General features: G+C 37.7%; 1 protein-coding gene across 2 annotated transcripts in view; it reads right to left on the reverse strand.

Moving 5' to 3' along the window:
• The window catches only part of LOC150105471 (NFX1-type zinc finger-containing protein 1-like), an 80,294-nt gene that overhangs the window by 44,352 nt on the left and 9,533 nt on the right, over positions 1-26,409 (reverse strand). The gene's annotated exons all lie outside the window — the stretch shown is intronic.

The raw sequence follows: 26,409 nt of genomic DNA on the forward strand, positions 1-26,409 counted from the left end.
CCGACAGATATGTCCCCTCTCAGCAACTCTTTTTAATATTTACATAAATGAAATAATAAAATGGAATAAAAATTTACATCAAGGTATTAAACTTTCTCCTACAGTGAACTTAAACACTCTCCTTTTTGCCGACGACCAAATAATAATTACAAATTCTGAAGATAACTTACAGAAAGCTATTTGAGATCTAAATGAGATAGCCAAAGATTATGGTATGATAGTATCAACAGAAAAATAAACTATGGCCTTTAAAGGACAAGATCCAGCAAGAACTAAAATAGTAATAAATAACAAGATCTTGGAACGGGTGAATTCATTTAACTACCTAGGATGTATGATCACATACGAAAATGAAAAAGATATAAACGTAAAAATTGCAAAATATTTTAAAAAAATAGGTGTAATTAAGTCTATGTGTAAATCAAACCTAGTTCAAAAACAAACCAGACTAAAAGTATACCAATACATTAGCCCTACCAGTCTTAATGTATGGAAGCAAAATCTGGACAATAAAACAAAAAGACAAACAAAGATTAATAACAGCAGAAATGAAGTTTATGAGAAAAACTGCAAAATATATCCTATTTGATTACAAAAGAAATGAAGAAATTATGAAAGAATTAAACCAAGGACCAGTAATAGAAAAAATTAAAAAATATAAACATAAATGGATGGAACACGTTCAAAGAATGAAAACAGAAAGATTACCAAAACAAGCCTTAAAGTACAAGCCATTAGAAAAAAGAAAACCACGACGTCCTGTTAAACGATGACTTCTAAGGCCATGCTAGGCCTAAATCCTTGATATGCATGATGATGATGATATATCATAATTAATAATATAAGATAACATAATTATATATCATAATTAATTATAATATAAATAATATAATTATCTCAACAGTAATAATAAATTAATATCATTAATAATAAAATAATAATAAAATAATAAAAAATTTTAAATAAAAACACACACATATATATACAGTGGTACCTTGGTTTGCGGGCATAATTCATTCCCGGAAACATGCTCATAATCCAAAGCACTCGTATATCAAAATGAATTTCCCCATAAGAAATAATAGAAACTCAGGTGATTCGTTCCAAAACTCAAAAATATTCATATAAAAATGATAAAGTAATCGAATTTATTAATTACAATTACATATTACAGTAATTGTATTGGGTAGGACGACTTTCATTATCACTATCTTTTTGTGTGACTTTAACAAGGAACCTAACCAATGACACTTGCGTTTGCCTCCTTTTGAGGATTTCACGGAAATATGACATTGCATTGTCGTTAAACAGATTCATCGCTCGCACTGCCATAGCCTTACTTGGGTGGTTCTTTTCTACAAAATTCTGCAGTTTCCCACATTTTACACACCTCCCTAATCTCATTTGAAGAGAGGGATGTCTCCGTCTTTTTCTCCTCCTCCTCAGACCAGATCTCCTCCGTAACCTCTCGCTTTTGCTCGCAATGCAGATCCATCAGTTCGTCGGTGGTAAACTCCTGGCCATGTTCCTCCACCAGTTCTTGAATGTCGTCCTCATTCACCTCCAGTCCCATGGTCTTCCCCAAGGACACAATTTCATCGACAATTGGCAGCTCCTGTTCATGAGCAAACCCCTCGACAATCAGACCACAGTTTTCTCCAAGCAGAATTAAGGGTTCTCTTGGTTACCCCATCCTAGGCTTTATCGATGATCTTGATGCAGTTTACGATGTGGAAATGATTTTTCCAAAACTCTCAGAGGGTAAGGTTAATTCCTTCGGTCACCTCGAAGCATCGCTGAAATAGTACCTTGGTGTAAAGCTTTTTAAAGTTCGAAATGACTTGCTGATCCATGGGCTGGAGTAATGGAGTAGTGTTGGGAGGAAGGAAGGAACTTGACCTTAATGAACTCGAATTCTTCCACTAAGTCGTCCTCAAGGCCTGGAGGATGAGCAGGAACATTATCAATAACCAGAAAGACTGAGTGGCAATTTTTTTTTCTAAAAGGTATTTCTTCACTGCAGGACCGAAGACCTCGTTAATCCACTCAACGAACAAGGTACGAGTGACCCAAGCCTTACTGTTGGACCTCCACGTAACGTTTAACTGGCTCTTCTGCACCTTGCATTTCTTTAAAGGCTCGTGGATTCTCAGAATGATACACGAGCAGGGGCTTGACTTTGGAATCACTGCATGCATTAGCACACAGCAAGAGGGTGAGACAGTCTTTCATGGGCTTGTGACTGAGCATTGCATTCTCTTCTGCTGTAATATAAGCAAATTTCCCCATAACAAATAATGGAAACTCAGATGATTCGTTCCAAAACTCAAAAATATTCATATAAAAACGATTAATACAAAATAATGTACTGTACATATACATGAGCTTCTGGAACTCGGCAACGAACGCCACAGCTGCCTTTGCGTCCGAACTTACAGCCTCTCCGTGCCTCACAACACTATGGATGCCACTTCTCCTCTTAAAGTTATCAAACCATCCCCTGCTCGCCTCGAAGCCTTCTTTGTTTTCTGTATAGACGTACCTGGCAGTTTACTTACGAGGTTGGCGTACAAGGCCTTTGCCTTCTCACAGATCAAGTTCTCGGTCACAGTATCACCTGCTAGTTGCTTCTTGTTTATCCACACCAAAAGCAACTTTTCTACATCTTCCAGAATACGTGGCCGTTGCTTTGATATTCTCGTGACTCCTGCTACATCTAGCCCCCTTAGTTTTTCTTTCTTCTTTAATACTGTGCAAATCGTTGACATAGACTTCTTATAAAATCTTGCGATGGCGGCCACTTGCATACCTTGTTCGTGCTTCCCGATGATTTCCTTCTTAACTTCCACCATAATTATCTCCTCCTTACTGCCTTCCTTTTCAACCCTTTTCTTCATCGGGGCCATTGTCGTAGTAGTTAATAAAGAACAGTCACTACATTTGGACACAAAATAAAAAAATGCTTCAGGCACACACACGTGGTCACAATGCTAGCACAAATGTTGACTATACAAATGAGGTATGCCGACTGAGATCGCGCATGCGAGACGATTACCCACAATCCTGAGCAGCTTGTGATCACGTGACGCTCAGCAGACAAAGAGTATGGGTAATACAGTACTCGTATTGCAAGACATCGCTCGTTTATCAAGTTAAAATTTATTAAAAATTTTGGCTCGTCTTGCGAAACACTCGCAGCCCAAGTTACTTGCAATCTAAGAAATAAAATTTCTGTATATAGAAAGCAAAGTCCGTTTTCAATGTTCAGTTAACTTGAGAATGAATTGACCGATTTTGATGATGTTCCATAGATGGTTTATGAGCATCAATGCACACCTCCAGATTATGGAACAGTGATTAATTTTTTTTTGTTACCTCCCTCCATGGCCCATACTACAGTTAAACAGTATCTGGCCCCTATTTTGTGGCCAGAAACTGTTAAATTTGTTAGATATTTTTATATTAAGTGTGATATTACAAAACGTTTATTTGATTATTTGGATTGAATGCACAATGTCCCATAAAACATCTGTTGAAGCAGTTGACAGAACACTGAGGGATATCAGATCAATCGTAGAATGGGTAGAATACTGCCTGGTGTATCCCATGGAACCAGAGCAGAGTGAGTGCCTGCTTTAAGAAATTGTCACTATATAGAGAAGTTTTCTCTCAAAACCAATGTGTGTGTGTGTGTGTGTGTGTGTGTGTGTGTGTGTGTGTGTGTGTGTGTGTGTGTGTGTGTGTGTGCAATGGTGAAGTACAGCAAAGACATGGATAAATTATATTAACAAACCTGGTATCCGAGAAGTTGTCTTCATTTCTCAGATATCCCTCATTCTTTCAGACTAGCCATTTGAATTCAAACAGTTAAAATTTCCAATAAGAGTTTGCTTTGCAATGACAATTACTAAAGCCCAAGGAGAGCACTTAGATATGCAGGTCTAGATTTAGGAGGTAATGTTTGGGACACAGGTGTCCCAAACATTGAATACGTAGCATGTTCTTGAGTTAACAGTCCTGAGAATTTAATTATTTTTGCTGAGGATGATGAAACTTCTAATTATGTTTACAAAGAAGTGTTATAATACTCACAATTATACAACCTCATGAAAGCACCAGCACCAAATACCCTGAAGTGAACTGCAGGCAGTATAAGTTCACCTTGGTAAAGCGGGATAGATCAGCTAGTTTATGTAATATAATATATAATTTTATAATATAATATAATAATTAATAGCAATTATATATCAAACATTTGTAAAATACAGTAGTGCCCAACTTAGAATTGCTGTTCTTTCTGGGCTCCAAGGATCAAAAAAACTGATCACAGAAAGCCAAACGTTTTATATATAACAATGCATCATAGCTTGTCTTGAATACATTCAATGTTAGGTCATTTACCATCCACTCTAGCAATACATTCCATTCATTCGCCACTCTCAATACAAAATTACTTTTCACTTCCTTACTCATATACAACTTTATATAGTTTCCAGGAAGACCTGTTAATTCCACCATCTATTATGGTGGAATTAACTTCACCACTGACATAGGTTGAACACCTATGTCAGTGGTGTTCAACCTTTTTTACTATCAGAGCTACTTTTCTATAAAAAGTTATTCGGTGATCTACTCTCTTATATAGATCACGTTCCCCCAACCTGATATCTAATTAGCGCACAAAATAAACTAAAAAAAAAATACAACTAAAAACTTTATTTGTGTATTTAAAAATTTATTTATCACTTTTAATTATTTTAATATAACAAATATATTGGAATAAAATATTTATTTCTCTATTTTCGAAAACCAAAGTTAGAAAAAACAACAGATTGATTACAAATTCACAAGTTACAGGAAATGCTGGTTGATTTAAAAAAAAAAAAAAAAAAAAAAAATTAATGTGAAATTTGGCACCTTGCAATATTTTCATAGTCAAGTTGATATGAAGAAGTGGCCAACCGCAGACAATCATCCAAATGATCATTTGTAATTAGGTTTCTTAATTGATTTTTTATGACGGTCATATTTGAAAAAGCGGATTCTGACAAGTATGTCGATCCGAAACATGACAGAATTTTTCCTGCAATATCAGTTAATATTGGGAATTTTTCATGTGCATACTTCCAAATGACTTCATTGTTTATTGATTTTAAATGTAAACTATTCTGAATGTTTATTATCTCAAGTTCTACTTCAGCATGGTTTATATCAAACAGCCCACTAATTTTATTTGAAAATTCTGTGATGTTCAAGTTTTCTTGAAATAGATTATTGATAAAAGATACAATCAGAGTTTTTTCACTTGGTTGAACAGCAGAAGAAGTGATGACAAGAGACCATCCCTGGAAGTTATGAAAGGAAACTGTGAGCAAGAGGGTGAGGAGTGGTTTCTTTGCATGGAGGGTGGTTGAACCATGGAATGCATTGCCTAATGGAGTGGTGAGAGTGAGAACAGTCAATGAGTTTAAGGAGTGGTATGATAGACTTTGTGTTTCTTAGGGGGGGGGGACCTCCCCTCAATGAGTCTTGATAGACTTTGTGTTTCTTAGGAAGGACCTCCTACGATGAGTTTTTTGACTCCATGAAGGCCTGAACAATAATAATAATAATTTTAGTTTTATTAAAATCTTTAAATCTTGCATTTATTTCTTCCTCGACTAATTCTATTTCACGAATAAATTCTTTTAAATCATAGCGAAGGATTTCTTAATTTTGTTCAAAAAATTTTAATAAATATGGGACATGTCTAAATTCGCAGTCATTTATATTTTTCTTTAATAAAAGTAAGTATTGTTGGGAAAGTTTTTATTGAACTTAACATGTCAATTAGATTTTTATCTCTACCTTCTAACTCTAAATTTAAATTGCTTAATTTCGTACAGAAATCTACTAAAAATGATAAGTGTAACAACCATCTTTTATAACTCAATTGTGGATAAATATCTCCTTTTTCATCAAGAAAAATTTTTATATCGTTAATTAATACAAGAAATCTTTCTAAAAATTGACTTCTGCTGAGCCAGCAAACATTATTGTACAACAGAAGTTCCCTATCATCATATGCCTGTAATTTAAATAACTACCGTTGCAGGGCTTTTTCTCAAACAGAATTTACAATTTTAAATGTAATATCCAAAACATCTTTTGTGTTTAATCTTTTACTACACAGTATTTGTTGGTGAATAATACAGTGGTACATTAAAAAATCTGGATATTTATCATCTTTTTTACATAATGAAATGAAGCCTAATTTATTACCTATCATTGCGGTACAACCATCAGTAGTAATAGACACAAGTTTAAAAAGCGGAAGTCTGTGTTGTTTCACAAATTCATGAAATGCCAAAAAAATGTCTTCTCCCCTAGTCCTTCCCAGTAATGGTATAATTTTCAAAAGTTCTTCTTTACTTGAATAATCTTGAAATATCATGTGAATAAATACCATTAACTGAACAATATCAGTGAAGTCGTTTGATTCATCAAATTGTAATGAAAACGCAACACACTGGTGAATGTCTGACATTAACATGGCCTGGAAACTTTTTTCCAGCAATTGGAACTCTTCCTTTCGGCAATTTGAAACCTTGTCTGCGGCCTAGAAGTAGTCTCTCTCTAGCGACATCTCAAACTGAGAAGCTCCTTTCTCAAACAACGTGGATCCGGGTAGTCTCTCTGACCACGACTCTGGACCGGGCAGCCTCCTCTCTGACAGCAATTCTGGAACCAGGACCCCTTCTGCTTGCTTCAGCCCCTTTTTATTAGGCCTCCTATGAGACCTCGCATGACGTTTGGCAACTCCCCCCCCCCAAAGAATCGGTATGAATCTTTCATCTTAAGTTTCAAGTTCGGCACGCCTTTTGTTCCCCTCTGCTTTCTTTTGATTGTAAGTTGCCGGCCATCGGAAAGTTGTCTGAACTCTTTCTGACTGACTTCGGAGATGTTTACACTTAGAGCCTGCAAGCCTTTCTCATACATACAAGTTTCAATAATAATCTTTCTAATCCCGCCATGTACAGCTTCGGCAACAAAAACATTGCCTTTGTTTATAACACTAACATATTCTTATTAAAGCAGTATATACAGTTAGCTTCAAAAGAGTTATTTACAAAAACATCTAATACAAACTATACCAAGACAAAGTTTATTTTTTTTACAATATTCACATGTAACTTAACCTAAGTAAAAAATCGATGTAATATGCTTTGGAATATTTAATATTTAAGCTACAATCAAGTTTTTACACTTTCCTTATAATCGTATTAACTCGGCTTGCTGTTTGACTTCCACTTATCCAAATTAATTAATTTACCCAGATTTATAAGAAAATTACTGATTTGAAATTTTAACGAAAAATAAACAATAGCAATATACTTAAAAGCAAATTAAAAATAATACGAAATAATAATAAATAAAATATTATGTTTTCAGTTTTAATTAAATTTGTAAGTAAGGAGGAATACACAAGACATTGACCACAAATCACTCCGTGAGCGACGGGTTTCTGAACACCCCTGCCTATGTAATATTACCTCTATATTTTACCTTATCATCAGACCTCCACGTAGTTAAGATACTCGTCATGGGAGGTTCCAATCTCTCTCTCTCTCTCTCACTCTCACACACACACACACACACACACACACACACACACACACACACACACACACACACACACACACACACACACACACACACACACACACACAGCTCATCATATACTCTGATTTAAATGCATTCACTGTCTCTGCTACCACACTTTCGGGCAGTACATTCCAATCACCCACCACTCTCCATGCAACCCCCCCCCCTTGTGAGAACAAGAACTCATATCTTCCAGGCATGGCCTCTTGTCTCCAGCCATTCTGTGAAAATTTTCGTCCACATTAATCTGGTAATTACCCCTCACCAACTTATATGTTCTAGATCATGTCCTCCTTCTCCTATTTCTATACTCTAAGCACTGTAATTTTGCATACCCTCAATCTGTCTTCACACACTCAATATTCCAAAGCCCCAAAACTGCTTTAGTCAGTCATCTTGAACCCTCTCCAACATCTCTTCATCTTTGAAAACCAGGCATTCAAGCCCTTCCCATTGTTATTTACATAAAAAAAATTCCTCAAAACAAATCCCAGGGGCACTCGACTAGTGACTCTGGGATATCAGATAGCCAATTTTCAATCCAATGCACTAATCTACTATCTATTCCAATTTAATTACCAGCTTGTCATGTAGTAGTCTAACAAAGACATTTCCAAATTTAAATATACTATTGTGTATGTGTCCCTCTTGTCAAATACATGTCAACTTGTTATAAGTAAGCAGATTACCAAAACACGATCTTTATCAAACCTATGCTGTCTGTGACAGAGAAGTCTGCTGCTGTTAACCAAGTTTTGAATCTTGTCCTCACTAGACTCTCACACTATGACCAAAACTCCACCTCTCGAAGCCTTACATTATTAGGTCTATAATAGCACCCTACTAAACATTTCATCCTTCACCACCACCTTACACCATACTGCTTCAAAACAACTATTCGCTTCTTGTGTCTTCTTCACCTTGGATGGGCATAACTCTTCCACTACCATAAACAGCAATCTTTCTCCCTTTCTTCCTTCACAAAAAAACTACATACTTCCTCTATCTCTATGCCTGTCAGAATATCATTCTCATCCAACCACATCTAACTTATTCTGACAATTTTTGGGCAAATTTACTCTATCAATGCTACAGTTTTATCCCCCTTGTTTCTAATCCTTCTTGCATTCATAAACTTACTAGTTCATTTTTGATTCTATAATAAGTCCTACAGACCTACATTTCTCGGATATGACTCCTCCATACTACCCTTGGCCATTTTTTCCTGTCATCACTGATATTACACCTATCTCTTTTTCTCTCCCAAATCTAAATGTTACCCCCCACATCACTGACCATCTCAATCCTGTCTTGCACAATCACACATCCACTCCTGTAACCATCATCTACACTTCTTAAACTTCCCTAACCATCCTGATTTCCCCCCCCCCCCTCATGTTCCTGCCTGTCTTATGCTCTTTCTCTCTCATTCACCTTTCTCTCAATCCTGTCTTGCACAATCACACATCCACTCCTGTAACCATCATCTACACTTCTTAAACTTCCCTAACCATCCTGATCCCCCCCCCCTCATGTTCCTGCCTGTCTTATGCTCTTTCTCTCTCATTCACCTTTCTCTCACCTTGCCATTTACAAACTCTCCTGCTCTTCCACATCATTACTTCTTCCTTCTGGGTCTTCCATTCACTCCAGTTATTACTCTTGCAGCAACACTTTCTCCACCTGACTCACACCAAATCCATTTAAATGTAGCCCATCTGTTTTATAAAGCTCTATCCATCCCACACATTCACAAAATGATTCTTTCTCCTCACACAACTCTGCTAGCATACCATTCATACATACTGTTTGCTCACTTTCTCAACCCATTATCAACATACTGACTACTTTACCTACCAAAGTGTTATTTTTTACTCTCCTCACCAACCTCCAGACATCCATCCTTACATTCTCCATGTTAACAACCAAATTTTTTGTGCCTACTACAATTATTAACTCTTTTGCTTGCTTATTCCTTATATCCAATGTGCCAATAATCCTGCTCATTCTACCTCCCAGAAAACAAAACCTTCTGCACCTTTTCTCTCACCACACACCTCTAATTACTGAATCCCATACACAGCTACTCTTAAATCATGCAATATCTCTTTCAAAAGGCCATCTTTCATCCCATTCTTCCTCACAATTCCATGCAAATTTGTAATTCTCTTTGGTTCATTCTTCTTATAAGTTCAGTCTCTTTCCTATCTTTACCAACTCTGCTTTCATCTCAATAGTTACTTTCTCGCTACCATTTATGCTAAATGCATTCTCACAACCTTGTACTTCTGCTGTCTTATCATTCATCGCTGCTAATGCACCACTAGTTGTGGCTGCTATCTTACTATTATTATCGACCACGTTGTCTTTCATGCACTCAGCCATATTGTCTACCCCCATGCTTAGTTCCATAGCTACATTCATGATTTCCCACTCTGTCTTTTGTCTACTGCATTCAGAGACATCTCTTAATTCATAAGCATGTTACACTTCTTGCACACTCACAGTCTCTCATCTCTCTCTCTCTCTCCTATTAATCCTCTCCACATGGATATCTTTAATATCCTTCCCAAGCATACATACTGCATTCAGCACCTCACCATTTTTGAAAAGTCTATGGCACTTATATTCATCTTTTGCAGTGATCTATGTCTGACTGCCATTCTGTTCACTTAAAAGTATCCTTCATATAATGTAAAGGATACTGGTAAGTAGGGATAAAATAGTGATCACATTTTGTCTTGGACAACTTTCTCAATGTATCTCTCTTGAACTTCAGTTTCTGATCTGTGACATCCTCAGATCAATTGTCTCCTCTGCCTGGCTTTACAAATTGTGTCAATGTCACTATAACGTTTTCCAATTACGTATTTGTATTGTTTCTTCAGGTAACTATACACCTTCTTGAGGAAGGTGTATAGTTTAGTCAAATAATGAATATATATTCAACATATGCGAGTCAAACTTGGGGTTTCAAAGTAGCAGAAATCTAGAGCCCATTGTCCAAAAGATACCATATAATTTATATGGTATCTTTTGGACAATAGGCTCTAGATTTCTGGCTGCAGGCATACAGTTGGATAAGAATTGAATTAGCTTAGAACATGATTATAATTAGAAAACTCTTAATATTTTAATTGATATTACACTAATAACCAGTAATTAAACCATTAAATAACATTAACACAGTTGTGCTTGGCATGACGTTTGGTACTGTACCATGTGGGACAGGATGCAACAAATTATCTTATACTTATAGTTTGCGATCTGTCAAGCATGTAATCAATCTTCATGTGTGCTTTCCAGGGAAAATTGTTAGAAGGAAAAGTTTTTTTGCCTTCCATTTGTATAATTCACTGATAATTAAGAGAATTTCTATACTTCTTTGTATTTTTAAATTTCTAAAAGTGTAGGTATACCATGAAGACAATTCACACACATTGGTTTTACATGAAATTTCTGCCAAAAAAACTTGAAATTGGCATGTCATACATGTTACTGAATATGTGCAAAATTGCCCATCCACTTGCAGAAAGGAAAGATTATTATTATTACTACTATCTGAGACCTACAGTGAGTCAAATACTCATTAAGAGAGGCTATACCACCAAAACTAGCTCTCATACCTTCCTTTAAATTCATTCACATTAGATGCACTCACTACTTCAACAGGCAAAGTTCAAACATTCACTCACTGCTCTGTGAGAGAAAAATCTCGCTCTTACCCCTTTCTTAACTGCAAACGAACAACTTCCATGAATGCCCCTGTGTTCTCTTCCCACCTTCCATATAAAGAAAAAGTTCATCAGACGATATCCAATAACATCAATTCAGAAGTTTACTGACTACATATCACTCAGCTTTCTCCTGTTAACCAGTGTAGTCCACATACTCGCAATCCATCCTCATTATCTAAATTCCATAATCCTGATATAATCTTTGTAATTCTTCTTCTTTGCACCCTTTTACACAGCTTCTTTATCTCCTTGTAACCTAGGAGATCAAATCTGTGGACAGTAGTCGGTGTGGTCATCAAGGCCTGGTAAACAGGCAAAATGACTAGCATATCCTTATACGTCAAGGTTCTCTTCATCTTCACAGTTATCATCTCAACTGTATTTGCAGTTTTTACTATGTGCCTTAGAACTTTAAATTCCTATCATTCATTATGCCAAGATTCCCACTGTCATCAGCTTCTTGTATCATAACCCTGCAAATATAATATGCAATTGAAAATCTCATCACGCTGAAGAGCATAACTTACACTTAGTAACATTAAACTGCTGCCATTTTCATTTGGTCAAATTTCCAGCTACTCAAATCACTGTGTAAATGCAGGATATCAGTAGCATCCCTGATTGCCCTGCCTATCTTTGCATCACCTGTTAGATCTTTCCTAATATCATTAATATATACATTGAATAAAAATGGTATAAGACTGAGCTCTAGAGTACTCAATGGTCATCTTAAATCTGTTAGATTCACACACTTCATATACTACTTTTTGATATCTGTCTGTATCAAAAAGTATCCAGTTATCCATGTTGAGTTTATATTCCAAACCCATATTCTCTAGTTTATGCAGCTGCCTTTCATGTGGTATCCTATCAAATGCCTTAGCAAAATCCAACAGTATCATAGTGTAACCATTCCCTTTATCCAACTCAGCCATAGCAATGTTATAAAATATGAGCAATCTGCTAAAACATAACCTTCCTTTAGTAAACAAATGCTGTTCTTTGCAGAATTTAGTTCATCTGTCTATCCATTTCTGTATGCAAGTTCTTACCAATTTCTCTAAAATCATCACCACCACACCAGGGATATTGATAGGTCAATAGTATGACACAGTGGTTTTTGCACCACCTTTGTACGACAGAACTATCATACATTCTTTCCATTCCTGTGGTATCTTTCCTGAGTTGAGACTCAAGTTATACAAATGTCAAAGGCCTAGCCAATTTGGCTGAATATTTCTTTAGCATATGTGATATTCCATCTGTCCCAATTGTTGAATTCTTATCCAGGTTATTTAAGAGCTCTTCAACTGCATTCTCATGGACCTCTAACTCTTTATCTAATGTAATAGCATTGTGCACCATGTTACATGCACCTGGTTCATATATATCTTAGCAAAGTGAGTACTCATTAATCAAACAATTTCATTGGCTTCTGACAGTAGAGTACCACCTGCATGCAGTAAAGTTACTCTTCACATCTTGACTTGCTGCATAGCCAATTTCTTTTCATACTCGGATTTAGCTTTCTACACATTCATTACTTTTCCTTTCACGTTATATAGTTAATAACGCCTCTCACTCTTATTCTCACGATGTTCCTTTCACATGATCATCTTCTTATGGATTTCTTGATTTATAAGGTTGTACATCTATTTTACTTCCACCCTATTTATTCTTCAAACTCAGGGATACATTCAGCTACCTCGTTTAAGCACTTTTTCAAAGATTCTCATACATCGCTTTCCCATTCAGTAACTGATACCATTAGACCAAACATAGTATTCTCCCAAGTTTTTTTATATAATTTCCAGCTTTGTAGTTCAGCATGTAACCTGTCCTAATTGGAATCAGTATAATTAGCAACTTCCCAGGAAAGTACAGCATGATTACCATTATCAATTGTTAGTAAAATAGTCATCATCTTAACAAAGACACCTTCTGACACTATGAAAAAATCTAACACTCTTTGACCCCGAGTTTCTTCTTTCACATACTACTTAAGAAAGTTGTCTCAATAATTACGCTATGCCTCCGTAGCGCAATTGGAAGAATGACAGTATATTGTGCCCTTCGATTGGAATAGGCCTAAGTTTGATTCCCGTCGTGACAGGAGGAATCTTTATCTGGACAATTTCAATTGAAGGTGAGTTAGCCTGATCTCATATGGAGGTAGCAGGGTTTTTTCTTCCGGAAACTTGGGTTTTTCATCCCGCATACAGACAAATCGGCCCTTCAGAACACATGCAATTTACAGACAAAAAATACTAGTTGTGGTGATGGTGGAGGTGGGCGGTAGATGGCATTGAGATGATTCGTAGTAGAGGTTCGGTGTGGTGGTTTCGACAGTTGTAGGTGTCCTCCCCGCGATGAGTCTTTGGACTCCTTGGAGGTGTCAGGAATAATAATAATAAAATCTTAAGAGATTTCTTTTCTACTCAATCATTGTTTGGATATTTAGGGTCACCCATAAATGATCATTCATTTAGTACCCATCAGGATAATTTGGCAATGTGTTTCATGGTTTCCTGCAACTGAACCACCAGGTCTGTAGCAACACTGCATCATATATTTCATCCTGTTAGCCTCAAACTCACTGCTATATGGGACCTATTACCATTATTGCTTTTATGCATTTCTACTTTAAGTGGACTCAAGTTATTATTATTATTATTACTCAGGCCTTCATGGAGTCAAAAGACTCGTGGGAGGTCCTTCCTAAGAAACACAAAGTCTATCAAGACTCATCAAGGGGAGGTTCCCCCCCTAAGAAACACAAAGTCTATCATACCACTCCTTAAACTCATTGACCATTCTCGCCCTCACCACTCTATCAGGCAATGCATTCCACGGCTCAACCATCCTCCATGCAAAGAAACCACTCCTCACCCTCTTGCTCACGGTTTCCTTTCGTAACTTCCAGGGATGGCCTCTTGTCATCACTCCTTCCCGCTGTTCAACCAAGTGAAAGAACTCCCCAGTGTCAACTCTGTAACCACCTCTCAACAGTTTAAAAGTCTCAATCATATCACCTTTCCTTCTTCTATCCGCCAAACTCTGCAGTCCACATTCCCTCAGCCGATTCTCATAACTATCCTTGTACAGTCCTGAGACCATCTTTGTCATCCGTCTTTGTATCTTAAGTTGTCTGATATTATTGGTACTCTCCCTCCTATCCTCTCTTCTGTCACTCCTAAAAACACACTCGATCTCAGTTACAATATCTGATTCATTTCACTAATGCCACTAGTCTTAGGTCACGACATATTTAAGAAAGCAACAAATTCGATCCCTTTGTTTCTGATGTGCTTGGCATTTGTGTATAGACATATTACCATCTGGCCTTTTCTTATACTTAGATATGCAATCTGCTTGGCCTTGTACAACTTTCTCTCTCTCTTTTTTTTTTTTTTTTAATTTTACTGAAAATAGTAAAAATAAAGAGAAAAGTAAGAGAGTAATGATAGTAAGTCTGTTGGCTTGGTATGATAGAGATAAACTGAAAATTATTGCCATAACTGCAAATGAGGCAGTGATGTGCATTTTTTGTGGATATATGGAGTTCAATAGATGAAAGGAGTTATATGAGGCAGATTGTTTGCATTTGAATAGATTTGGTGATCAGGATGTGGGGAAAATGCTACTGAATGGAGTGAAACAGAGATGCAAAATCAGGGAAACTAGATCTAATAATGGAGAAGAAGGTGAGTGAATGTGCAGGTGCCAATGAGCTGTGAGAATGAACAAAATATTATTATTATTTCGGGCAACACCAAGGAGTCGACAGACTCATCGAGAGAGGCCCTAACATCATGTCAAGAACAACTATTCGACATTCACACAGTATCTATCATACCTCGCCTTAAACTCGTTCACGGTCATAGCACCCACAACAGACTATGGCAGCTTATTTCACTCATTCACCACTCTCCAAGTAAAAAACCTAGCTCTAACACTCCTGCTAACCACATTCTTACCCAGCTTCCATGTATGGCCCCTAGTCCTCCCCACCAGTCCTATTCTCAAAAATATCTTCTGGATTAATCTTATAGAAACCCTTCAGTAATTTCAATGTCTCAATCATATCAACCCTTTTCTGCCTATCAACCCATTTTTGCAATCCACAAATCTTCAACCTGTTCTCATAAGATTCATTCCACAGACCTGCTATCATCTTGGTCACTCGTCTCTGGATCCTCTCCACCTCCTCCCCATCAAGAAGAAACCCTGGTGCCCATATCTGGGCACAGTAGTCTAGACGGGGTCTTATCAAGGCTCGATACAGAGGAACAATAACTTGTTTGTCTCTGCTTGTTAAAGTATTTTTCAGAAACCAAGTGATTTGATGAGCTGATTGAGCCACTTTTACAATGTGCCCCCTAAACTTTAACTCCCTATCCACCAACACTCCCAAATCCCTGGCCTCATCAATCTCCTGGAGTATGGTTCCACCAATGTGATATACTGCTGCTAATCTTTTCACTCCAAAATGCATAACCTTACACTTTGCCACATTAAATTGACATCCATTTTCCCTAGCCCAGTCCTCCAAACTATCCAAATCATCCTGCAAAATTTTGACATCCTGTGCACTCACAATTGCTCTATCCAACTTTGAATCATCAGCAAACAAGTGAACACTTCCTCTCAGATCCTTTCCTATATTGTTAATGAACAAATTGAAAAGTAGTTGTCCAAGAACAGAACCCTGCGGCACACCACTAGTCACATGCAGTCTTTTGGTCTCCACTCCTGAATAAACCACTCTCTGGTATCTCTCCATCAACCACCCTCCTATCCATCTCACCAACCCAATATCTATCCCCATCTGCTCCAGTTTACTGATTAAAGTTCTATGTGGTATCCTGTCAAAGGCCTTGGCAAGGTCTAGTAGAATCACTGTAAACCCATTACCCTTATCCAGTTCAGCCATCAATGTGCTATAAAACGTGAGCAAGTTACTGAGGCATGATCTACCCTTCACAAAACCATGTTGTCCCCCATACAGTATCCCATTTTCATCTATCCAATCCTGTATTATTCTCTTGACTAATTTCTCCAAGACCTTGACAACGATTCCTGATATGCTAATCGGTCAGTAATTTACAACAGCAGTCTTGGAACCTCCTTTATGCAGTGAACTATTTTCCCCTCTTTTCACCCCAATCGGGACTAACCCAGACCCAAGACTCAAATTAAACAAAATGGTCGAGGGTTCTGACAATTCTTTAGCCGCTTCATGTACGACACAAGCTGGTATACCATCCAATCCCACAGATGTATTGACATTGAGGTTTTGCAATAGACTACTCACCTCCACTTCATTCACCACAATTTCCATATAATGTATTGGTTCAATCATTTCTGCAATGTCACCACCTGGAAGATATATTCTTGCAAAGTGCTCGCTCAGTAATTCAACTATATCAACTGATTCGGTTACCTCCCTACCATCAGCATTCTTTAAAATCATTCTGCCATATACATCTTTTCTTTTACTTGCAATATATCGAAAAAACTGTTTAGGATTCTCTTTAGCCTGCATGGCCAATGTTCTTTCGTAATCCTTTTTTTGCTTTTCTTACCACACTCGTTACCCATCTGGAGTGCGCTTTATACTGTTAATGTGCCTGCCGGTCACCTTTCTCCTTAAATTCCCTCCATAGTTTTTTTTTTTTTTGCAGATCAAGCTTAATGGCGTTATTCATCCATTTAACCCCTACTTGATTTATTATTCGGACTCTAGGTACAGTCAGCCATTGCCTCATGCAAACACTTCTTAACCGCATCCCATGCACTATCAACTTCTAGCCCTTGCAGTTGTACATGCCATAGCACTGAACCAATCAATCTCCTAAGCTTGTCATGCTTACCAGCCCGATAATTCTACATGTACCCTGTCTTAATTGTAAATTCCACACCTTTAGCCACCTCCCAAGTCAAGACCCTATAATCACTCTCACCAATTGGTGGCAACGTGGTCATATTCGTTACACCCAAATTCTCAGATGCAATTACTAGGTCAAGCACTCTCTGATCCCTAGTATTTTCCATTACATGCTGTCGCAGATAGCTATCCCTGAATAACCGCATAAAATCCAATTCCTTCCTCCCATGTGTCCTCTCATCCTTCTAATCAATGTTACCATAGTTGAAATCTCCCATAATAATTATCCTCCTTCCACTCATTTCTTCTATTTGCTTATGCATACTATTTCCACCATCTATTCCATCACCTGGTCTATAGCAGCACCCAACTGTATATTTTGTTCTGATAGTTTCAATCTCACACCAAATAGCCTCAAATGTGCTACAATCTCACATCAAATAGCCTCAGATGAGCTACAGTCAAGAAGAATAGAAGTGGAACCGCAGGTTCCACTTCTATTCTTCTTGACTGTAGCTCATCAGCTATCATCAATAACACTCCCCCCCCCATTTTATTCTCCCCGTTACTCCTGGACACACCATACCCCTCACATTCAATCCCACTAGCTGTGTCATCTTCTGTCAGCCATGTTTCGCTAATGCTGATAACCTGTGGTCTGGAAGTGCCAACCAAGGCCAAAAATTCTTCCTTCTTGTTCCTAATACTTCTGGCATTTGTATACATGAATTGCAGAAGCCAATTTGTCCCTTCCCTATTTTGATGCCTTATACTAACTATCCCATTCTGATTCGTGGTCTTTCCTACTCGCTTGGGCATATTACACGCATTCACATACTGAACTGTCTCCCTAAAATCTGCATATCTAACCCCCCCCCGCCTTAGTAATTCTAGTTTCCCTGATTCTGCACATTCACTTCCACTACACTCGACAACACCCTTTTCAAGTCTCCGTACACCAAATCCATTCAAATGTAAACCATCCATTTTATATAAATCCTTTCGCCCATCGAACTCATTGCAGACATCCACAAATTCCACACCACTCATACTGCATAATTCACGCATAAAGTCATTAGCAATTATGGCCCTTCTTCTATACTCTTCACTGTCATACCGTGGCAACAGACTCACCAACCTAACTCTGTCACTCTTCTCTTTTGCTACCTCAAGCAATTCCTGCACATCCTCGCTCATACCTTTTTTGTTTCCATTCAAATCATTTGTACCTGCACCACTATCAATTCTTTCACCTGCTGCTTTTGCATTCTAATTGACTCGCTTACATTCTTAATGACTGCACCGGGTTGGTACGATTTTGTTAAACTCTCAACTAACACACCTCTTACTAAGGAATCTCCATACAACACATGCTCTTTCATTTTGTTTACACTCACTATGATACCCTTATTTTTTCTATCATACTTTTGCCAATTATTAGTCGGTACGCTTGGTAAACATTTTTCCAACGCTCCAGCTGCCGATTTGTCCAATATATCGCTCCGCATAATAAAGCGATCTCACTCATTGCGTCAGTGTCATCATTTTCATTCTCTGATGATTTATTCAATCGTTCTGTATGTTTACCTTCATTCTCACTTTCAACGCCACTCTCACAGCTATCAGGTACTACCTCGCAAATATCACCATTCATACATCGAATATCACTGTTATCTAGATTCTCACTTTCATCAACGATATCACTCACACAACCTGAAGCACTCTTTAAATCCTCACATTCTTTACACTTTTTGCACACATTCACTCCACTATCGTTGTTTAACCAGACTCCAACCGCTCTCCTCAATGCATACATTTCGCAAATGGTACACTGAATCAAATCCTTTAAGTTAAGATTTTTAGACAAATATGGCGACCTGGACGTCATCGTTGTATTCCTCTTTATGGGAGCCATGTGCACAGATAATCGTATCTATCAATTTACTATTAAAATACTGAAAAAACACACAAAAATCACCCAGACTCGCAAATACTAAAAGTAAACAATACTATGTAAATACTATGCAAATTCATCAATTTTTACTCAAAATATTACTTATCTGTTCAGGAGCTATCCACAAACATGACATGTTTGTGGATAGCTATATTTGTTAAAGTGCGAGTATGTGCTATTGGCAGAGCTTCCACAAATATGCTTATTATATTACTGCTGGTAACAAATCAAAATGAGATAGTTAATATAAGGTAGTTGTGGGCCTAGGGACTATTACAGTTTATATAGTATGACAGAAGCATTTGGAACAAGAAGAGGAATTATGAGCAATGACTAGTTCCTCTTGGCTGAAAGTTATTGGCATTAGTGAAAAATGGCTTACAGAAGATGATATAGTTAGTGAAATAGAATATGAGGGATATTGTACTTTCAGGGAGGTTGGGTGGAGAGGTACTGCTGATAAAAGTAGATGAACTGCAGCCAAAGAGAGTAGTTCAACTGAAGGTCATTGCAACAGCGAATATGAGGCCATCTTGCATGATAGTAAGCAAACAAGTCAAAACTATTAGAATATGCAAAGGATGGAAATGGCATGCATCAGCAAATAAGGTTTGATGAATGGAAGGCAAGTAATTATTATGGGAGACCAACTATCGGAACACAATTTGGAAGGAGGAAAGCAAACATGAGCAAAAGGAAATGATAGTTACGTGGTGACTAAGGAATAATTACATGAGGCAGCATGCGATAGAAGGTATTAGAAGTTTGAGATTGCCAGCTCTAGTATCTACATCAGACGATTAAAGATGCCAATAAATTATATGCATAGCATTATACACATCTGAAAAGGATGTATGCTCTCCATTATGGGATACTAAGGCAATTAATGTGATGTCATTAGCATGGATTGGAATGGTTTTGAACTAAAATAAAATTCCCTCAGAACAATTCAAAAGGAAATTTTTTAATCGCATGAATTAATAATCCGGGATAGAAAATTTATTTTTGTTCTTGTGAATTTTTTTTATCTTTCTAGTAGCTATCCAGATTGGAACAATTTACTTGTTCCTCAGAATATATATTTTTGGATCACAGCAAAATATTTCACTCCCAGAAAATAATGCTCCATCTAAAAATAAATAAATAAATATATATTATTTATCATGAAGTGAAACAGTCCAGGAAAGGATTAAAAATAGTATTTAATTCTTCCAATATTTTATCTGAGTTAGAGACATCGTCAGGGTGTAGAAAATGAGATTTCTAACACACGCACGCACGCACACAGAGAGAGAGAGAGAGACAGACAGACAGAGCACAAAACTAAGTCAAACACGAATGAAAGACTAGGTGGGACGCCCTCTATGAACACCTGTCAGTGGCCTAGGATGCAAACTGGGATCTTGAAGTATTAGTATTTCCCATATTGTGGGAAGTTTTATGCAACCATACATATTTATTCAAATTAAGCTGATTTTTAAGAGCAGCAGCAGATTCTAAAAAGTCTTTCTCTTCTAAATTTACTACAATAGAGCACGATGTTTTTTTTCTTTGCAATTGATTCTGTGAGTCGTATCCAAAGCATGGTCTGCAAGGCCAGATTGAATAGAATCTAGCCTTGCAGATCCTGCTTAGGATAGAGCTCACAGAATTAATTGGAAAAAGACCATTATGGTATATTACAGTAAATTTAGAAGAGAAGACTGTTTCTAAAATCTGCAGCAGCTCTTAAAAATTTGAATTTGAATAAAACTTCCCAAAAATATGACAAACAGTAATACTTCAAGATATATTGCAATATAATATCGCAATGTCCAAACTGGAAAAGTAGAATTTTGGACAGACAGGGTTGGAGGCAACAAATCCAAGAAACCAAAGTTCAATTTGGCTGTAGAGGCATCGGAAAAAGTGTGAATGGAGATGGTATCAACTGTATCAGTAAATCTTGAGTGAGGGTAAGGTGCTTAGAGAAAGAGAGATTGAGGTATCAAGAAACAATGTGGAAATTATGAAAAATAAGCTAATTTGGGAGACTTGAAAGGCTAGGTGATGTGAGATGAATAACAGCAAGAGAAAGTTGTGGGAATGAGAGTAGGAGAGAAAATTAAAGATTAGAAAGTAGAGGATCAAGGGATAGAGATGAGAGGTAGGCAGGCAAGCGAGAGAACAAGGAGACAGAGAGAGAGAGAGAGGGAGAGAGAAGGATGCAAGTAGCAAGGAATAAGTGGATCTGTGAGAGGAATGATGTATGGAGATTCAGTGTTTGTTAGTGTTTGCCTGGAGGAATAATAGAGAGTGAGATTATGACAATAAAGTGAAGAGAGAATGTGGATAAGATGATAATGATGGTTGGTACAAATGTGAGAGGAGGTATGAACTAGGTGGAGAGAGACAGAGATTTGAAGTTAATGTTAGGAAAAGTGTAAAGGAGAAAAATAGGTATAATAGATTTGAAGTTAATGTTAGGAAAAGTGTAAAGGAGAAAAATAGGTATAATAATATAATTTATTTTAAATATTATCATAATTATTATTATAACAGTGTCTCCATGGAGTCGGAAGACTCATTGCAGGAGACCCTACATTGACACACATTAACCATTATTCACATAATACCTATCATACTTCTTAAATTTATTTACAACCACCTCTGGCAATGCATTCCACACATTCACCACCTCCAAGGAAAAAAATCTAGTCTCCTAACACTTTTGTTAACCATACTCTTACACAGTTTCCAAGGATGACCCCCCTCATTCTCTCCCCTCTTGCACTGTACAGAAAAATGTCATGAGTATCAATCCTATAAAACTCCTTTAAATGACTTATCTGCTTCTATCATATCTTCTCTCTTATGCTTATCTGCTACTGTTTGGAGCCCACAGACTTTCATTCTTTCCTCATAGGAAACATTCCGCAGAATTGCAGCAATCTTCGTCACTTGCCTCTGATCCTCTCCCCCATTTCATCATTACCAAAGAATCCAGATGACCAGATCTGTGAGCAGTAGTCCAGACGTGATCTTATTAATGCCTTATAAAGTGGAACAATAACTTTAAATATTATGATATTGAGAGGTGGCGCTAGTGTCCTTGGTAAATGTGGCGGTCGAGTTTAGCTAGTCTAGAAAACGTGTTTTTAAAGTTAAATATAGTGTGGCTTTTTGTCACAAATTGTGCTGCAATTGTGCATCGGTTAGAAACAAGTGTCCTTCAGTGGTATTATTGTTTAGAACTGTGTTGTATATATTGTGTTTTCACTGCCGTTTGTTTCACTATATCAACGTGTAAAGATGGCGTCCAACAAGAAACGTACGTCAGCGGCGCGCAGGACTTCTACTACTACACGAAAGGCTGGCTCAGCGTTAGATTTTTCGCAATGGATGCGTTGCGGAAACTGCTACATGTATGCACGGAAAAATGTGAAGGATCTGTGGTTGGTCTGGCATAATGAGAAGAACGAAAATGTCGACGTATGTGAGAAGTGTCGGGATAGGCTGGAGCGTTTAGGAATGGAAGCTGACATCGGGACCGTAGCGGAAGAACTTCGGCGGGAGTTTATGAAAATGAAAAATGACCTTTATCTTCTTCATGAGGAAGTGGAAGTGATCGGTAAGGAGATACTGGAAGTTAAAGCTGAGTTTAATGTGTTAAACAGAGAAATTAGGACTATAGAGATTACTTTAGCTGAAGTAACTAGAACAGGATTACATATGGGTGAGTCTTTGGTGAATGATTCAGTAATAAATAGTATGGGAGTGATTGGGAGTCAACATAATAAAACCACAAGTGGCCTAGAAGAAATGAGATGTAGTGAGAGTGGGGGGGTAAGTAATAGAGAGTTGAGTAATGAAGCTGGGAGAGTCATGCTGAATAGTGTAGAGAATGAGTCCATGAGTGTGGACTTGAATGAAGTTAAGAGTGGTAAAATATATGGTGATTCTATGATTAAGGGTATGGAGAGTGGTATGCATGAGGAGTGCTTGGCTGATGGGACAATAGAAAGAGTGGCTTTAGCAATAAAGAGAGGGCATGAAGCAGACAAGATGATAGTTATGGTGGGTACGAATGACCTGAGAGGTAGTATAAATCGGGTAGGAAAAGATTTAAGAACATTATTAGATATTGTGAAGAGGAAAAGTGTCAATGGGAGAATAGTGTGTGTGCTGCCTCGTTTTGACAATTACGAGTTAAGTAGACGAGCAATGATAATGAATGATATGATTGCAAGAATGTGCAGAAAAAGAGGTCTGGAGTTTGTTGATGTTTGGAGTGTGTTTGAAGGAAAAAGGCAGTTGTATGCTAGAGATGGACTGCATCTTAACATGGAAGGACATAAGCGATTGAAGAAGTTATTGTTTTCTGAACAGGTTGAAGTTAGTGGGCAGGGAAACTAATATTGAAAAGGTTGAGTGTAAGAGAGAGAAACTTTAGCACTGATTGTGTATTTATTGATCCTTATAGGCAGAATAAATTGCAGAAGAGAGGGGATAAAAATCGGCATAGGACTACGGTAGTTAGTGACTTATATATCAGTTCTAAAGCCGGTACAAGATCTAGAGGGAATCTGCAATTTTTGTATACCAATGCTAGAAGCATTCGAAATAAGAGAGAAGAATTTTTGGCATTAGTCAGTGAAATCTCACCAAAAGTTGTAGGCATTAGTGAAACTTGGCTGTCAGGAGAAGATGTGGTCACTGGAATTGAATGTGATGGGTACAGTATTTTCAGGGAGGATAGAGAAGATAGAACAGGAGGAGGAATACTGTTGATGATAGCTGATGTGTTGCAGCCAAAGAAAGTAGTATATCATGATGATAGACATGTGAATGAGAGTTCATTTGAGGCAGTCTGGTGCGAAATAGTGACCAACGCAACCAAATATACAGTTGGATGCTGCTATAGGCCAGGGAGTATGGGAGGAGATATTGAATTCATGCATCAGCAACTTAGTGCAATGAGTGAAGGCTTAGTGATTATTATGGGGGATTTTAATTATGGTGATATCAATTGGAAGGAGGAAATATCACGTAGCAAAAAGGAAATGGAGTTCATACATCTGCTACGAGATAATTACTTGAAACAGCACGTAACTGAAGGGACACGTGGTGTGAGAGTGTTGGACCTGGTTATTGGTTCAGAGGTTATATGCATAAGTAAGGTGTCCTCGTTACCTCCAGTTGGTGAAAGCGATCATGTGGTATTGACCTGGGAGGTTGCAAAATCTGTGGATTTTTCTATTAAGAAGGGGTATGTACGGAACTACAGGTTAGGCAATTATAACAAGCTTCGGAGTGAGCTTGCAGCCATCCCATGGCAGAACATATTGCAAGGGAAAGATGTTAGCAGTGCTTGGGATAAAATCAGCGGGTATCTGAGGAAAGCAATATCAGATTGTGTCCCCATGGTCAGGAGGTCAAACAAGGCAGGCATTAGATGGATGAGCAGTAGTATCAAGCTTGAACTGCAAAAAAAGAAAATGTTATGGAGAATTTACAAGGAGAAAGGCGATCAGGACACCCATGAGCAGTACAAGGCTCAAGCTAGGAAGGTTACCAGCATAGTAAGAAAAGCTAAATCAGATTATGAGAAGACCTTAGCCAAAGAGATCAAGGGTAATCCCAAAGAGTTCTTCCGCTATGTGGCAAGTAAGAGGAAGAATGACTTCGGAAGGATAACCTTAGTGGGTGCTGATGGTATTGAGGTGACAAAATCAGATGTAATAGTCGAGTTACTGAGTGATCACTTTTCAAAAGTCTATCACCCAAGTGAGGATATCTCTATACCTATAGCAATACCTAATGTGAGAATTGAAGCTAAAGAATCAGAGGTATTAAATATATTGCAAAACTTAAATGCAAACACTGCGGTAGGCTTAGATGGAATATCAGCTCGGGTGTTGCGTGAATGTGCAAATGAATTGTCAACCCCTCTTACCTGGATATTTAATTTAAGTTTGAACTCTGGTATGGTCCCTAGGGAGTGGAAGTTAGGCAAAGTGGTTCCTTTGCATAAGGGTGGCTCTAAAACAGCGGTATTGAATTACAGACCAATCACCATCTCAAGAGTAGTGGTAAAAGTATTGGAAAAGTTGGTTAAAGACAAAATTCAAGAATGGGTGGATCAGGATATGATACTCTATAGAGGCCAACATGGTTTCGTTAAAGGTAGATCCTGCCTTAGCAATCTATTAACTATTCATAATAGAATAACATTTGAGTTGGACAAAGGAACTGGCTAACACAGTGGTACTTCTGGATTTTGCTAAGGCTTTTGACAGGATACCCCATAGAACACTGTTACGCAAATTGGAGCAGATGGGAATGGATATTAAATTGGTGATATGGATAGGAGAATGGCTCAGGGAGAGATACCATAAGGTGGTGTATGGAGGAGCCGAGTCCAGAATGAGGCAGGTGACCAGTGGTGTGCCTCAGGGCTCTGTGCTTGGGCCAATGTTGTTTAATTTGTATATATATGATATAGGAAACGGCTTAAAGGGAGATATTCAGTTGTTTGCTGATGATGCAAAGTTGTGTAGTGCAATAAAAAAATCAAGCTGATGTTGAAAGTTTGCAGGAGGATTTAAATAAGCTGGTAAAATGGGCAAAAGAAAATGGATGTCAGTTCAATGTGGAAAAGTGTAAAGTCATGCATTTTGGGATTAAAAGATTACCAGCTGTGTACTACATCGATGGAAAGGTACTCCAAGAGATTGATGAGGCTAGGGACTTAGGGGTATTGGTAGATAGGGAGATGAAGTTCAGAGGACACATTGCTAAGGTGTCCAAGATTGCACATAGGATTACTTGGTTGTTGAGGAACACACTGACATCCAGAGATAAAGATGTTATTATTCCCCTTTATAAAGCATTGATACTTCCACATTTGGATTACTGTGCTCAGGTCTGGTCACCTGGATTCCTTGGAGATGAGGAGGCTGTGGAGAGGGTTCAGAGAAGAGTGACCAAGTTGGTGAGTGATATAAAAAATGCTCCCTACATTGATAGATTGAGAGCTTGTGGATTGCAGAGATTGGTTGATAGGCGAAGAAGAGGGGATATGATAGAAACATTCAAATTACTAAAAGGTTTTTATAGGATTGATGCAGGGGAAATGTTTCAGCTGTGTGATAGTGATGGAAGAACAAGAGGTCATCTCTGGAAATTAAAGAAGAGTGTGGTTAACA

The sequence above is a fragment of the Typopeltis vanoorti genome, chromosome 6 (genome assembly GCF_054136105.1).
Source record: "Typopeltis vanoorti isolate ZY-2024b chromosome 6, IOZ_Tvanoo_1.0, whole genome shotgun sequence".
Classification (NCBI taxonomy): Eukaryota; Metazoa; Arthropoda; class Arachnida; order Uropygi; family Thelyphonidae; genus Typopeltis; species Typopeltis vanoorti.